This window comes from Epinephelus lanceolatus, chromosome 17 (assembly GCF_041903045.1).
Source record: "Epinephelus lanceolatus isolate andai-2023 chromosome 17, ASM4190304v1, whole genome shotgun sequence".
NCBI lineage: Eukaryota > Metazoa > Chordata > Actinopteri > Perciformes > Serranidae > Epinephelus > Epinephelus lanceolatus.
The window spans coordinates 42926403-42942436 of record NC_135750.1 but is presented as its reverse complement, the minus strand read 5'-3'; positions in this window follow the sequence as shown (position 1 = coordinate 42942436).

Here is a 16034-nt window from a genome sequence, read left to right as displayed (position 1 = left end):
ATGCGTCTCGATCAATGACAGAGACTGAGCAACGCTATGCTCAAATTGAAAAAGAGACGTTGGGCTTAGTGTTTGGGTGTGGAAAGTTTCACAGTTATGTGTACGGACTGCCAACCTTTACAGCAGAGACTGACCACAAACCGCTTATCTCAATCAGAAAAAAAAACCTCAATGACATGTCACCCAGAATCCAGCGCATGATGATGGTGTTGCAGCGTTATGACTGTGACCTCATTTACACACCAGGAAAACACATTGTACTGGCAGACACTTTGTCACGAGCACCAGCACCAAGCAGTGACGTGCTGGTCAGCCCTGTGTCCGATGATGCTGAAACACACGTAAACATGGTGACTGCTTCTCTGCCAACATCAGATGTCATGCTGCAGCAAATTGTGCAGGAGACGGCAAAAGATCTACTGCTGCAAAAGGTGACCCACCATATCCAAAATGGATGGTCAAGAGGAGACTGCCCAGGGTTCTACCCTGTGCACGCAGATTTGTGTACAGCTAATGGACTGCTGCTGAGACAAAACAGAATTGTCATCCCACAATCCATGCGCCAAGATATGCTTCAGCGCATCCATGAGGGACATCTGGGAGTGGAGAAATGTAAAAGGAGAGCAAGAGAAACGGTTTATTGGCCAGGCATCAACAAAGACATAGAGGAAATGATACAGAAATGTGAAACATGCCTCAAGCTTCACTACAAACAAACAAAGGAGCCAATGCTTGTTGCAGAGCTACCCACTGCACCATGGCAAAAAGTAGGTACTGACTTATTTCATCTGCATGGCAAGGACTATCTTCTGGTGATTGACTATTATTCTAACTACCCAGAAGTTGCACAGCTTTCCAGTACATCAGCACAGTCTGTCATCACACACATGAAAGGGTTTTTCTCCAGACATGGAATTCCACAGTGTGTAGTCAGTGACAACGGTCCACAGTATGACTGTAGTGAATTTCATGAGTTTGCAAAGCAATATGGATTTAAACATGTCACCTCCAGTCCCTTGTATCCACAGGCAAATGGACAGGCGGAAAAGGGGGTCCAGATTGTAAAGAGACTGTTAAAAAAGGCAAGAGAGGGTAAAGCTGACCCTTACTTGGCTTTACTGAGCTACCGGGCTACACCTTTGGAGTGTGGAGCATCCCCTGCTGAGCTGCTCATGTGTCATAAGCTGCGCACCACACTTCCATGCATTCAAACAAACAATGACAACAAAACCAACGACGAGCTGACTGACAAAAGGATGAGACTCAAGCACAGACAAAAGATGAACTAGACAAAACGGCAAGGGATCTGGAACCTCTGCAGGAAAAGGATGCTGTGAGGATTGAAGGCCCTGAGATGTGGGACAGAAAAGCAACAGTCCTCAGTGAAGTAGGACCCAGGTCATTTGTTGTTACAACGGAGAATGGACAAATGTTAAGAAGAAACAGGAGGAGTCTGTTAAAGACTCAGGACATTGAGAGTCAGACAGAGGATACAGGGTCGGAACAAGAGGGTGTTACACCAGCTATGCACCACAGTGAGCCTCCTTCACCTCCCCCAGTGACTGTCACACTCAGAAGGTCTACCAGACAGAGGAAGCCTCCTGAGAGGCTCATAGAACAAGGATGAATTGTTCAACTGATAAACTGTGGAAGAAAGATGTTGATATTGTAGCACTGTTTAAAAAATAAAAAAAAAGAGTTAATACTTGTGCTGAATTTGATATATTGTGAGTTATTGATGTGTTATTGACTGCTGCAGGTGTGTAAAGTGTGAAGAGCTATTTAGTATTGCAGTGTTCGAGGCTCATTTGGTCTGACCAGGGAGATTTATGTAATTTTGAAATACATAGAAAAGCTAGAAGCAAGAATATATTTTATTTTGCACTGTGTTCATATGTTTGGTTACAGAGAAAAGCTTAGTGCTGAGAAGTGTAGTTTGTTGCGCTATTTGTGACATGTGAAGGTTAAGACTGTTGAGATTTACAGAATAACAGTACAGTACTTAAAGAGTCGTGATTGATGTTATTCTCACCTGTTTGGAAGGGGGATGTAATGATAAGTGCTAACAAAGGTGTCACCAGTAGGTGGCAGTATGTCATTAGGAGGCCACATATAAAGTAAAATGTTGTAACAGGAAGTGTTGAAGTTACGTGGGAGTTATCCAGCGGGAGCAGAGGAATAAACAGCTAGCTGAAGCTAGCATAAAGTTCTAAATGATGTTTATTAATGTATAGACAAGAACTTTACACCCACCTCCACCGTGAGGCACTTGAGGTATACTTCAGTTCAGTTCTGTTCAGTACGCATTTTTTACTTTTCACTGTGAAAAGTTGTGGATGGTACCAATAGAACTGTTCCTGCTCCTTCCCCATTTTTGGTCACCCTTCTGTTGGGGTACCTTGCACACAGATCTAGTACTAAAAGGTGGAGCTAGAAACACTGCAGTCTGTTGACTGGTCAACAGTGGAGGGTCACTTTGCACAGGGCTGAGTTGGGGCTGGTTTTGAAGCTATTTCACATATATTAACTACGTACATATATATATATATATATATATATATATATATTAAACTGTAACTATAAAATGAAAGGGTTGCTTTTCTGGCTCTTGCAGCAGCTGTAGACTGAGAAAAAAATTGCTTAATTTACTGGGCCAACTGCTTCTAATGTTACTCAATGCACAAGTTATTGACGTGAATCCATCAGCACAATTTAAATTTCAATACGACAACTTTGACTAGTCCATTAGTTTTAGTTGTCTCTCTTGGATGACATACACTTTTAGTAATGATTAGAACTTAAAGTGTTTAGAAATATATATTCATTTAAAAAAGATTATGTGAACTGCATATATTCTAATCCTCACTTGGGACAGAAAAAAAAAGCATCACAGAGCATTGTTCTCGTGGGCTCCAGCAACACTAAGACCCCTGCGCTTGCTTGAGAAGGACTACATGCACAAAGCCGCTATTTTTAAATCTCCCATCAAGAGAGACTCTCACTGCAATCTTCTGTGGGCGATAAAGGAAATGCAGACTTCCCTCTGTGTCACCGGTGATGAGGAAATACAGTGAGTGCCGGACAGTGCAGTGAGTGAAAACATCCTGGCCCACATCGCAGTGAAAACACTAAACGGACCCAGGGTCTAGGTACCATGTCTGAAGGGTTACTTTTGGTTCCAAAGGTACCATACTGAAAGTGTTTGGTGGAAACGGGGCTAATGTTGGTACCCTATGGTTGGTAGAGTTGGGAACGATTAACTGATACGACCGGATATCCGGTTTGACAAGCGAGAGATACGGCTACGTCGGTAGCAGCCACCTCAGTCGATATGAGTCAGCCATGAATCCTTAGATGAATCGATTGTAGAGTCATGGATTTGGGTATCGCGAGACTAGCAATCGGTTGACTGGCTTTAACAGTTTGCATCTCGAAAACAACGCGAGAGCGGGCCTGGCGGCATGCTCTGTAGCAGGCATTACTGACAATGATAATGGATGTAAACAGTGGCGCCGCCAGCCAGAATCCTGTACGCACTGTGCATACAATTTTTTTTGAAAGTGTGAAAAAAATAAATATTTTAAAGGTTTTTTTTTTTATTGTTTTTGGGGAAGGAATAATAAAGATGCTGGTTTGTAATAGGCTAAACATGCTGAGTCCACTTATTTTTTAAGTCATGCTGGTTTGTAATATGCTAAACATGCTGAGTCCACTTATTTTTTAAGCCAATTAATTGAAGCCTAACATAAAGGCCAATGATTGTCATTTACGTCATCTGTCACTAAGTGATTTTGAATTCTGGCGCTATCCACCTTATTTTCAAACACGGAAGTAAATAGTGATCAACTTCCGTTTTTTTGTGCGTGACTTCCGGTCAGCCGCTTTCCCTCATGCTTTCCCTTACCGGAGCTAACGGTGCAAGCTAATTTTTTTTCAATTTTCAGTTGTTTATGTTAGTCAATCAGTTAGTTAGTTAGTTAGTTAGTCTGTGTATTTTGTATAACGTTAGATAACTGTGCCCACGTTTCCGTTATAACGGAAATTTATTCCCTCTAAACGCGAATAAATCGCATGTCAATCATAAACTATGAAGCAAAAAAGCACAATCTATCCCGAGTGAGACAAACTGCTTGATCCCCGTCTCCAGTGTACCAGCAGAGAACCTGCAGAACCGAATCAGTGAAAAAACACACCGGGCTACACAGCCTCTCTACCTGAGCAGCTGAAGCTGCGGCTCGCACCCTCGACACACAGACACACAGACGGTGCTTCTGCATGCCAGCCAAACGTGTGCGCAACTGTGAGAAATAAATATGTGAGGTTTACGCTGCTTTTCTATCTTTTTTTTCCCTTTTCTTTCTTTATTTCTTTCTGTCAGCGACATACACTCCTAACACAGGACGGGTTGTTTTAATTGACTGAGTAGATCATTAAGCCATAGTGATGCGCGGATCGGCTCTGATAGCACCCGAATCAGCATGTACGCATCAACCATCCAGCCGTTACAACATGATTGAGCTAGCAAAGCAGTTTTGTGTTGCTATGTGTGGTATTTATTCCGTTTTGGGAAATCACGATGTCTAGAAAGCTGCAGCTGACAGGGACAGCTAACGTTAACACTAGCAGCAAAGCTAACATCATGATCGTCATCCGTTAAAAGCCTCCCGTTGTCGGATACGACATTAAACTACTCCAATTAGCTCAATCATGTTGTAACTAAGACATCTGCTGGAGAAAATATTTTTTCACGGGCCACTTTGTGAGTTTAGTGAGTTATTACAGACACGGCTAACGGCTAACAGCTAACAGTTAGCCCAGCTAATCTACGATAACCATGTTATTAATTACACACAGAGAAAATACTAATGTTTGTTCAGTCATTGTGTTTATAGACTTTACAAACATCAGATTAGTCTAAACGGTGATATAGTGACGTGAAAAATGTGATATATACATATATATATATATATATAGCTAGCTAAACTCAGCAAGGTAAACAACAAGGCGATTCCCATTTACACAGTGATAAGAGTACTGGACTGGAAGTGTCGCACAAAAAAACGGAAGCTGGCTGCGTTCTGTTTTGCCTCCGTGTTTCCGTGAAAAATAAGGTGGATATTCTTCTTCTACACTACGTAGCCTACCGCCTATGTGGTGATTACGGTTCGGTCGAAGTGAGAGACAGAGTATGCCTTGTACTACCACGTCTTAAAGCCCAGTACCTTCTCCCTGACAAATTGCCACTTTTGACAGACAATTTATGGATGGAGATAAAGGAGGAGTATGGTGCATTGATGCCCAGTGTTGACACTGCAGACATGGAGCTGAATCTATGGAGGCAGCACAACAGGCCGAAGGATGATACACCTGTCACCAGCGACATTCTCCAAGTTCTGAGACTAACCGCAGCCTTTTATCCCAACGTGCATACTGTCGTGAAGGTTCTAACAATGCCCGTGTCCACTGCCAGTGCTGAGCGTTCATTCAGCTGTTTACGTCGCTTGAAAACATAGCCTACCTCCGGAACACCATGACAGACAAGAGATTGAGTGGACTTGCCCTGATGAACATTTATCATGATATTCCTATCGATTCTGAGGCCATTCTGCGGGAGTTCGACGCGACGGGGAGGCGTAGACTTCATTTCAAATAAGAACATTATTAGCCTATTATTATTATTATTATAAAGTGTGTTTTTGTGTGTTTTTACCATGTGTCTCTGCCTGGTGCGCCGTCACCATAACGTTTTGCTGGGCTGTTTTCATCTGTGTTTCTGTACGCTGTCACCATCCTCTGCTGTAAAGCCTAACTGATCTGATCTTTTTCGTTGAGTAAAAATCTACTTTGAATTATGGAATTGATTAGAATAGTTTCTTGTTGATATTTTTTTTGTTTGGACTTTTAAACATCTGTAGGCTGTGTAATTTCTCTCTCCCTCTGCTTAGCGTAGGGGAGAGCGGGGACTTATGGATCACTTTATCATATTTTCCTCTCTGCACAGAGATGCATTTATTTATAGTAACAGCATTTTATAGTGAGCAGCATACATATGTCTTCTACAAATCCCGACCACGTTTGCAAAGTTTGGATGAAAACAAATGCTGGATCTGTGCATATTATGAAATTGAATCCTGGCGGCGCCACTGGATGTAAAGATGAGGAACAGAAGCTAATGCTGGTTGGATAAACCAGGGAGCAGCCAAGCCGCAGCAGAAACTAAAGGTGAATCCTGCCGGTTGTGGGTTGAACGCGGGGTCACAGACACAGACAGAAATACGTATTCCTGTCAAATACGGCAGCGCATGATAACAGCTTACTGGCCGGCGACCAAGAAGCACGGCTCCAGGTCCAAGAAGTCTTCGTCGGTGTCATGACTGCCCAAAAATACCAGCCAAGCCCTGCCAGCACACAGGTATGTGACGTGTCAGAGGAGAAATGAGCAGTTCACATTTCCACAAACCTCAGCGCACTTTAGGGACTGTTCTTTACTTGTCAGAGGAGGAGGGTAGCTGGTTGATTTTTATTTTATTTATTTATTTAATTTTAATCCCCCCTTATGTTAATCACTTATTGATGCTGTTTTTGAAGTATGAATAAGTTAATAAGTAATTTATTCCACTGAAATATCATTGATGTATTATAGAAAAGTGATTTATCTTTTTATAAATGACAGAGTGTAGCAAACACAGAGAAATAGTCTGACATGCTGTCAGTGATAAGCTGCTAGTCATCACAGTCCATGATATCAACGATTAACAGGAGATGTCAGATTCTGCCCCTACATTGCATGTCATTATTTTAATCTGCTTTATGTTTATATTGTACAGCGTTATAATAAACTTTATTCCAGACTCAAGTCCATATAAGATACATACAAAAACACAGACAATACCATAAAAACAACACAACAAGTAGGTTTAAAACACTTAAATTTTACTTAAAGTTCACTTCACTTAAAGTTTAAAACTTCTTTTTATATTAATCCCATCCAACAAAATGATGTTCATTCAGCAAGTCTTTTTTTGGTCCGTGTCTAAAAATAAATACATTTGACATGTGATTTTGTTGTTGTTGTTGTTTGTCTTTTTATTTTATTTTTGCCAGTGCCATACAGCAACAATGCTTGGGGATGTGGTCTTTTACAAATTTGAAAATACTGTAAGAATGTCACTTTTATAGAATTGGCTTCTTTATTTTATAATGTATGATTAATGTCTACATCAAAAAATGTTAACCATATAATCGTATCGTTCCTACACTGTATCGAATCGTATCGATTCGTTCTGTATTAAAAATATATCGTTTTTGAATCGTATCGTAACCTGTGTATCTAGATACGTATCGAATCGTCTATCACAGAGAGATTCCCAACCTAATGGTTGGCTTCGCAAACTGTTCACCATGGGAAGAAACTACAGCGCCTGGTTCTAAAAACTGCGGCCGCCTCAATCTTGAGATCATTGCTCAGGTGTGCACAATGTCAGAGCAAGTCGAGACCAAGTGCACACAAGCCTAAGCAGCAGTAGTCCAGCAGATATGTGAATGCATCATGCTTTTGATGATAAAAACATGAGCTTTGGCACCCTGTTAGAGCATGCCCTAAGGAAGATTTTTAGCTATAGGGCCATCACATATCTGTCCAATGGCGCCAATGGCGGCCATTTCCAAAATGGCAGCAACCAGTTGTTATTTTACCAGTAGCTTAGGTTCTAGACCACCTAGGATCTTAATTCTGGTGGCTAATCCTATATTTTCAAGGATGAGGAATGCAGTGGTACTATTTACAACATGCCAGAAACTACCTAACTATATGGATTTTTTTATGAGTATATTAAACAAACAAACAAACAAACAAAAAAACAGATTCTTTATTTATCCTGTATTTCTTTGTTGGAGTGGTGTAATTGCTATTTACTAGAATTATCCATTAGAGGGAGCTCTTGTCACTCGTGCCTCATCCAATATTCTCCACAGCAAGACTTGTCTGCACAGATTTGATTGTAGCAATAAAGGTACTGTATATATGCACTTCCACACATATATTTTTTTTCAATACTCAATAATAAACGTGAACATTTTAAATTAAATGTGGTTATTCTACCAACATGTTTATCAATCTTTATTACCAACTGAGCTAGCTAGCTAGCATATTTGGCTAACTTTAGAAAGCTAGCTGGCTAGCAAGCCTTTATGAGGCAGCAGTGAAAATGTTGTATTTTTTGACAAAATAATGGTCAAAACATCGGTAATCTGTTGGCTAAAACCTATTTATATGCTTTCAGCTGAGGGACAACAGCAATACTTTTCAAGGTGGTGAATCACATTCTCGGAACCCCCGATTTTTTGGCATTCCGGTTTAATTTGGGCGGAGGAGGCGAATTTCCGTTTCTGACTTCCGTTTATATACAAGTAAATATGCTGAACCATTGCGATGGATTCAGAGTTTGCGGTGACAGCAATTATGTTCTGCCTCGTTAGTTCACCACACAGACCGTTTAACCTGGCAACAACTGCAGCCGGCTCAAACGTGATTAGTCAATATCACGCAGACTACAAACAGCCTACACCCGGAAACCAGGGCTCTTCCGCTGTTCTTCCGGAGGCAAGATCTCCGGGGTTTGCCTACAGACTCTACATTCACTGAATGTAGAGTCTGTAGCCTACAGTATATAGAGACTAGGTGAATCCTAATGCCAGAAACATCAGATACACAGCGCCTGGCCACAAACTGGAACAAATGTGTTCTGTGTCAGGAAGACACAGATAAGTTGTCCATCTAATTCAGCACATGGCACAGATGGTGCAGGATACAAGACCATGGCTGAGCATGCTACATCTTGTAGCATTCGACAAGATCGGTTACCTGCCAACGACTCCTGCAGACTGCAGTACAACAAAACAAAACGGTAACACTTTACAATAAGGTACACAAAATTAAAGTAGTTACTGAGGAACTAATGAGGAACTAATGAGTAGTTACTGAGGAACTATGGTACACAAAATTAGAGTAATTACTGATGAACTAATGAGGAACGAATGAGGAACTGAAACTGAGGACTGAAACAGTCTTACAGACTGACATACGACTTGCTAACGTATTACGGTAAGCGAGTTGTGTCATTTCCGGTGTTTCTGTGACAGCGTCTCTGTACTGCTCTGGTGGATTCTACTAGCCTGCTTTCTCACTTCAGTTGCTTTAACGTTGCTTTAACGTCTACTTCAAGTGTTAACCCACACTGGTTTTGTTTAAGCACTTATAGCTCTCCTCCTTTCTACGACTTTCTCGCTAATCTCTTAGCTGTTGTTTGCACGTTACTAGCCTTGGTAGCTACATTAGCTTGGCAGTTAGCGATGGCTTCTCCCTCTGCTCTTTCTTGCTCGGTGTGCCAAATATTCAGTTATGCCTCTGCCTCCTTTAGCGGCAATGGTAATTGTAATAAGTGTAGCTTATTTGCTGCGTTGGAGGTGAGGCTTAGTGAATTAGAAGCGCGGCTCCGCACCATGGAAAACCATTCAGTAGCTGCGGTAGTTAGCCAGCCCCCTGTAGCCGGTGCGGAGCCACATAGCATAGCCTTAGCCTCTGCTAATTGTCCTCCAGTAACTCCCGTTCAGCCGGGTGGTTGGGTTACGGTTCGCCAGAAGCACAGCTCCAAGCCGAAGCCCACGGCTCACCACCAGCCTGTTCACGTTTCCAACCGCTTTTCCCCACTCAGCGACACACCCGCTGAGGATAAAACTCTGGTTATTGGCAGCTCTATTCTGAGAAACGTGAAGTTAGCAACACCAGCGGCCATAGTCAAATGTATCCCTGGGGCCAGAGCGGGCGACATTGAAACAAATTTATAACTGCTGGCTAAAGCTAAACGTAGATTCAGTAAGATTGTTATTCATGTTGGCGGCAATGACACCCGGTTACGCCAATTGGAGGTCACTAAAATTAATATTGCCTTGGTGTGTGAATATGCAAAAACGATGTCGGACTCCGTAGTTTTCTCTGGACCCCTCCCAAATCTGACCAGTGATGACATGTTTAGCCGCATGTCATCATTTAATCGCTGGCTGTCCAGGTGGTGTCCAGCAAACGATGTGGGTTTCGTTAATAATTGGCAAACTTTCTGGGGAAAACCTGGTCTTATTAGGAGAGACGGCATTCATCCCACTTTGGATGGAGCTGCTCTCATTTCTAGGAACCTGGCAAACTTTATTAGTAATTTAAATCCCTGACAACCCAGAGTTGAGATCAGGACTCAGAGTCGCAGTCCTATACGCCTCTCTGAGCTTCTAGTTCAGTTACCCAGCCATAGTTTTCATAGTTTTATACAAACAGTGTCTGTCCCCCGACCACCTAAATTATTTAAATCTAAAATTAAACAAAGAGGAGTTGTGCATAACAACCTCATAAAAATTAAAACCTCTTCTGTGACAGAAAGACAAAACAGGAGAATTAAATGCGGACTGTTAAATATCAGGTCTCTATCGCCTAAAGCAGTGTTAGTAAACAAATTAATATCAGATAATCATATTGATTTACTCAGTCTCACTGAAACCTGGCTGTGTCCAGATGAATATGTTAGTCTGAATGAGTCCACTCCTCCCAGTCATAATAATACCCACATTCCTCGAGGCAGCGGCTGAGGAGGGGGAGTTGCAGCCATTTTTAACTCTAGTCTGTTAATCAGCCCTAAACCTAAACTAGATTATAATTCATTTGAAAGCCTCGTTCTTAGTCTTTTACATCCGACCTGGAAAACCTCGCAGCCACTTTTATTTGTTAAAGTGTACCATGCTACTGGCCCGTATTCTGAATTTGTATCTGAATTCTCAGAGTTTTTATCCAGTTTAGTTCTTAAATCAGATAAAGTTATTATTGTAGGCGATTTTAACATTCATGTCAACGTTGATAATGACTCCCTGGCTACCGCGTTGATCTCATTATTAGACTCCGTTGGCTTCACTCAGGGTGTACATGAACCCACTCATTGTTTTAACCATACCCTCGATCTAGTTCTGACGAATGAAATTGAAATTGATAACCTAAAAGTCTTTCCACAGAATCCCTCGCTATCGGATCATTATCTGATTACTTTTGATTTCTTTTTACTTGATTACACGCCACACAGCAACAGTTACTATACTAGATGTTTATCAGATAGTGCTGTCGCAAAATTTAAGGAAAAGATTACTCCGTTGTTAAATTCAATACCAAGTCCCTCAGTAACAGAGGTTTCCTGTACCGACTTTAACCTCTCCTGAATTGATCATTTTGTCGATAGCGCCGTAGGCTCTCTGCGAACAACACTTGACTCTGTAGCTCCTCTTAAAAAGAAGTTAAAAAAGCAAAGAAAGTTCACTCCTTGGTATAACTCTCAAACCCGTAAGTTAAAACAAATATCGGGAAAATTTGAAAGGAATTGGCGATTAACCAAACTGGAAGAATCTCGTTTAATCTGGACAGACAGTCTCAAAATTTATAAGAGGGGCCTCCACAATGCCAGAGCAAACTATTACTCAGCATTAATAGAAGACAATAAGAACAACCCCAGGTTTCTTTTCAGCACTGTAGCCAGGCTGACTGAGAGTCACAGCTCTATTGAGCCTTGTATTCCTTTAGCCCTTAGCAGTAATGATTTTATGAGCTTTTTTAATGACAAAATTCTAATTATTAGAGGCAAAATTCATGACCTCCTGTCCTCAGATAGTACCTATCTAACCTCAAACACAGCTGTAAAACCTAATATATATTTAGATTGCTTCTCCCCAATTTCTCTTCAAGAATTGACTGCAGTGATTTCTTCATCTAAATCATCAACGTGTCTCTTAGACCCCATCCCAACTAGGCTACTTAAGGAGGTCTTTCCTTTAGTTAACACTCATATATTAGATATGATCAATCTATCCTTATTAACAGGCTATGTACCACAGTCTTTTAAGGTAGCTGTAATTAAAACCTCTACTAAAAAAGCCCACCCTGGATCCAGAGGTGTTAGCCAACTATAGACCAATATCTAATCTTCCCTTTATGTCAAAGATCCTTGAGAAAGTAGTCGCAGACCAGCTGTGTGATTTTCTCCATGATAATAATTTATTTGAGGAATTTCAGTCAGGATTTAGAGTGCATCATAGCACTGAGGCAGCACTAGTTAAAATTACAAATGACCTTCTGATTGCTTCAGACAAAGGACTTGTCTCTGTACTTGTTTTATTAGATCTTAGTGTGGCGTTTGACACAATTGACCATCAAATTCTACTGCAGAGACTGGAACACTTAATTTGCCTAAAAGGTTCTGCACTGAGCTGGTTTAAATCTTATTTATCTGATCGTTTTCAGTTTGTTGACGTTCATAATGAATCATCCTTAGGTACCAAAGTTTGTTTTGGAGTTCCGCAAGGTTCTGTGCTGGGACCAATCCTATTTACTCTATATGCTTCCTTTAGGTAACATCATTAGAAATCACTCTGTAAATTTCCATTGTTATGCGGATGATACACAATTGTATTTATCTATGAAGCCAGAAGAAAGTAATCAATTAACTAAACTTCATAATTGCCTTAAAGACATAAAAACCTGGGTGAGCACCAATTTCCTGATGTTAAATTCAGACAAAACTGAAGTTATTGTTCTTGGCCCCAAACAACTCAGAGACTCTCTATCTGATGACATAGTTTCTCTAGATGGCACTGTTCTGGCCACTAGCACTACCGTAAGAAACCTCGGAGTAACATTTGATCAAGATTTGTCTTTTAATTCTCATTTAAAACAAACCTCACAGACTGCATTTTTTCATCTGCGTAATATTGCGAAAATTAGGCCTATCCTGACCCGAAAAGATGCAGAAAAATTGGTCCACACTTTTGTTACCTCAAGGCTGGATTACTGTAACTCTCTATTATCAGGTAGCTCTAGTAAGTCCTTAAAAACTCTCCAGCTAATTCAGAATGCAGCAGCACGTGTACTAACAGGAACTAAGAAACGAGATCATATTTCTCCTGTTTTAGCTTCTCTGCACTGGCTCCCTGTAAAATCCAGAATTGAATTTAAAATCCTACTGTTAACTTATAAAGCTCTAAATGGTCAAGCTTCGTCATATCTTAGAGAGCTCATAGTGCCATATTATCCCACCAGAACACTGCGCTCTGAGAACACAGGGTTACTCGTGGTCCCTAAAGTCTCCAAAAGTAGATCAGGAGCCAGAGCCTTCAGCTATCAGGCTCCTCTCCTGTGGAATCATCTTCCTGTTACGGTCCGGGAGGCAGACACCATCTCCACATTTAAGACTAGACTTAAGACTTTCCTCTTTGATAAGGCTTATAGTTAGGGCTGGCTCAGGCTTGCCCTGTACCAGCCCCTAGTTAGGCTGACTTAGGCCTAGTCTGCCAGAGGACCCCCCTATAATACACCGGGCACCTTCTCTCCTTCTCTCTCTCTTTCTCTCTCTCTCTCTCTCTCGTGTTCTATTACTGCATCTTGCTAACTCGGCCATTCTGGATGTCACTAACTCGGCTTCTTCTCCGGAGCCTTTGTGCTCCACTGTCTCTCAGATTAACTCATATCGCAGCGGTGCCTGGACAGCGTGACGTGTGTGGTTGTGCTGCTGCCGTGGTCCTGCCAGATGCTTCCTGCTGCTGCTGCTGCCATCATTAGTCATTAGTCATACTTCTACTGTTATTATACACATATGACTATTGTCACACATGTATACTGCCAGATATTAATACATACTTTCAACATATTGTACCACAGTAGCCAGAACTATAACTATAATATTATTACTTTCAGTAATGTTGTTGTAAACTACTGTCATTACCTGCATCTCTCTTTCTCTCTCTCTCTCTCTCTCTCTCTGTCTCATTGTGTCATACGGATTACTGTTAATTTATTATGCTGATCTGTTCTGTACGACATCTATTGCATGTCTGTCCGTCCTGGAAGAGGGATCCCTCCTCAGTTGCTCTTCCTGAGGTTTCTACCGTTTTTTTTCCCTGTTAAAGGGTTTTTTTTGGGGGAGTTTTTCCTCATCCGCTGCGAGGGTCATAAGGATAGAGGGATGTCGTATGCTGTAAAGCCCTGTGAGGCAAATTGTGATTTGTGATATTGGGCTTTATAAATAAAATTGATTAAAAATTGAAATTGATTGAACTAATGAGGAACTAATGAGTAGTTACTGAGGAACTACGGTACACAAAATTAGAGTAGTTACTGATGAACTAATGAGGAACGAATGAGTAACTAATGAGGAACTAATGAGGAACTAATGAGTAGTTACTGAGGAACTATGGTACACAAAATTAGAGTAGTTACTGATGAACTAATGAGGAACTAATGAGTAACTAATGAGGAACTAATGAGTAGTTACTGAGGAACTACGGTACACAAAATTAGAGTAGTTACTGATGAACTAATGAGTAACTAATGAGGAACAAATGAGTAACTAATGAGAAACTAATGAGGAACGAAAGAGTAGTTACTGAGGAACTAAGCTACACAAAATAAGAGTAGTTACTGAGGAACGAATGAGGAACGAATCATGAACTAATGAGTAGTTACTGAGGAACTAAGGTACATAAAATTAGAGTCATTACTGAGGAACTAATGAGGAACCAATGATGAACTAACTATTAGTTAATGGTCAGTTCTTCATTAACTCATGATCAAATTTCAGAGGAGTAGTTAATGAGGAACTAACTATTAGTTAATGGTCAGTTCTTCAGTAAGCCCTGATCAAATTTCAGGAGTAGCTACCGAGGAACTAATGAGGAACTAACTATTAGTTAATGGTCAGGTCTTCAGTAAGCCATGATCAAATTTCAGAGGAGTAGTTAATGAGGAACTAACTATTAGTTAATGGTCAGTTCTTCAGTAAGCCCTGATCAAATTTCAGAGTAGTTAATGAGGAACTAACTATTAGTTAATGGTCAGTTCTTCAGTAAGCCCTGATCAAATTTCAGAGGAGTAGCTACTGAGGAACTAATGAGAAACTAACTATTGGTTAATGGTTCTTCATTAACTCATGATCAAATTTCACAGAGGGGTTAATCACGACTTAATAATTAGTGAACTAGTTACTTCATCAGTACAGAATCATTACTCAATAACCCGTCCATTAGTTAACCTTTTTATGTCCTAAAGTAAAGTGACACATAATAAGTAGTCTTTCATTACTTTATCATCATCTTTACAATTAGTTCCTTAACAAATAAAATCACAGACAGCAAGATTCTTGAGAAGAGTTTAATTAATTATTTTCAGACCACATACACATTAATATGATCATCCATGTTATTCTGTACAAGGTGCTGACACACCATACTGACATCAAAGAACTAGCGGCAATGAAAGCCAACTGTTGCATCGTCTACGTCGCCTCACGTCACCCTGTGTCAGTTGCATTTGAACACACCACAAAGACTACACCCAACGCTTGAAACTGTTACTCATTTATTTTGGCACTGCCCCATTGTCAAAAGACTCTGGAGTGATATTTGTAATTTTATTGCGAACAATATTAAAAAATAATTTAAGCTGTTTTGCAGGGATGTGCTGTTTGGACTTTTTGACTTTAACAGAAATACGGCAAAACCCATTTAAAGATTTATTATTAATCTCATCTTACTTTTGGCAAGATTTCACATTCACAAATGTAAGTTTACACATAGAAAACATTTTATATTTTTAATATTTTCTTGTAAACTCTTATCCCCCCTGGCATATGTGATATATGACATATACAGTACAGGCCAAAAGTTTGGACACACCTTCTCATTCAATGCGTTTTCTTTATTTTCATGACTATTTACATTGTAGATTCTCACTGAAGGCATCAAAACTATGAATGAACACATGTGGAGTTATGTACTTAACAAAAAAAGGTGAAATAACTGAAAACATGTTTTATATTCTAGTTTCTTCAAAATAGCCACCCTTTGCTCTGATTACTGCTTTGCACACTCTTGGCATTCTCTCCATGAGCTTCAAGAGGTAGTCACCTGAAATGGTTTTCCAACAGTCTTGAAGGAGTTCCCAGAGGTGTTTAGCA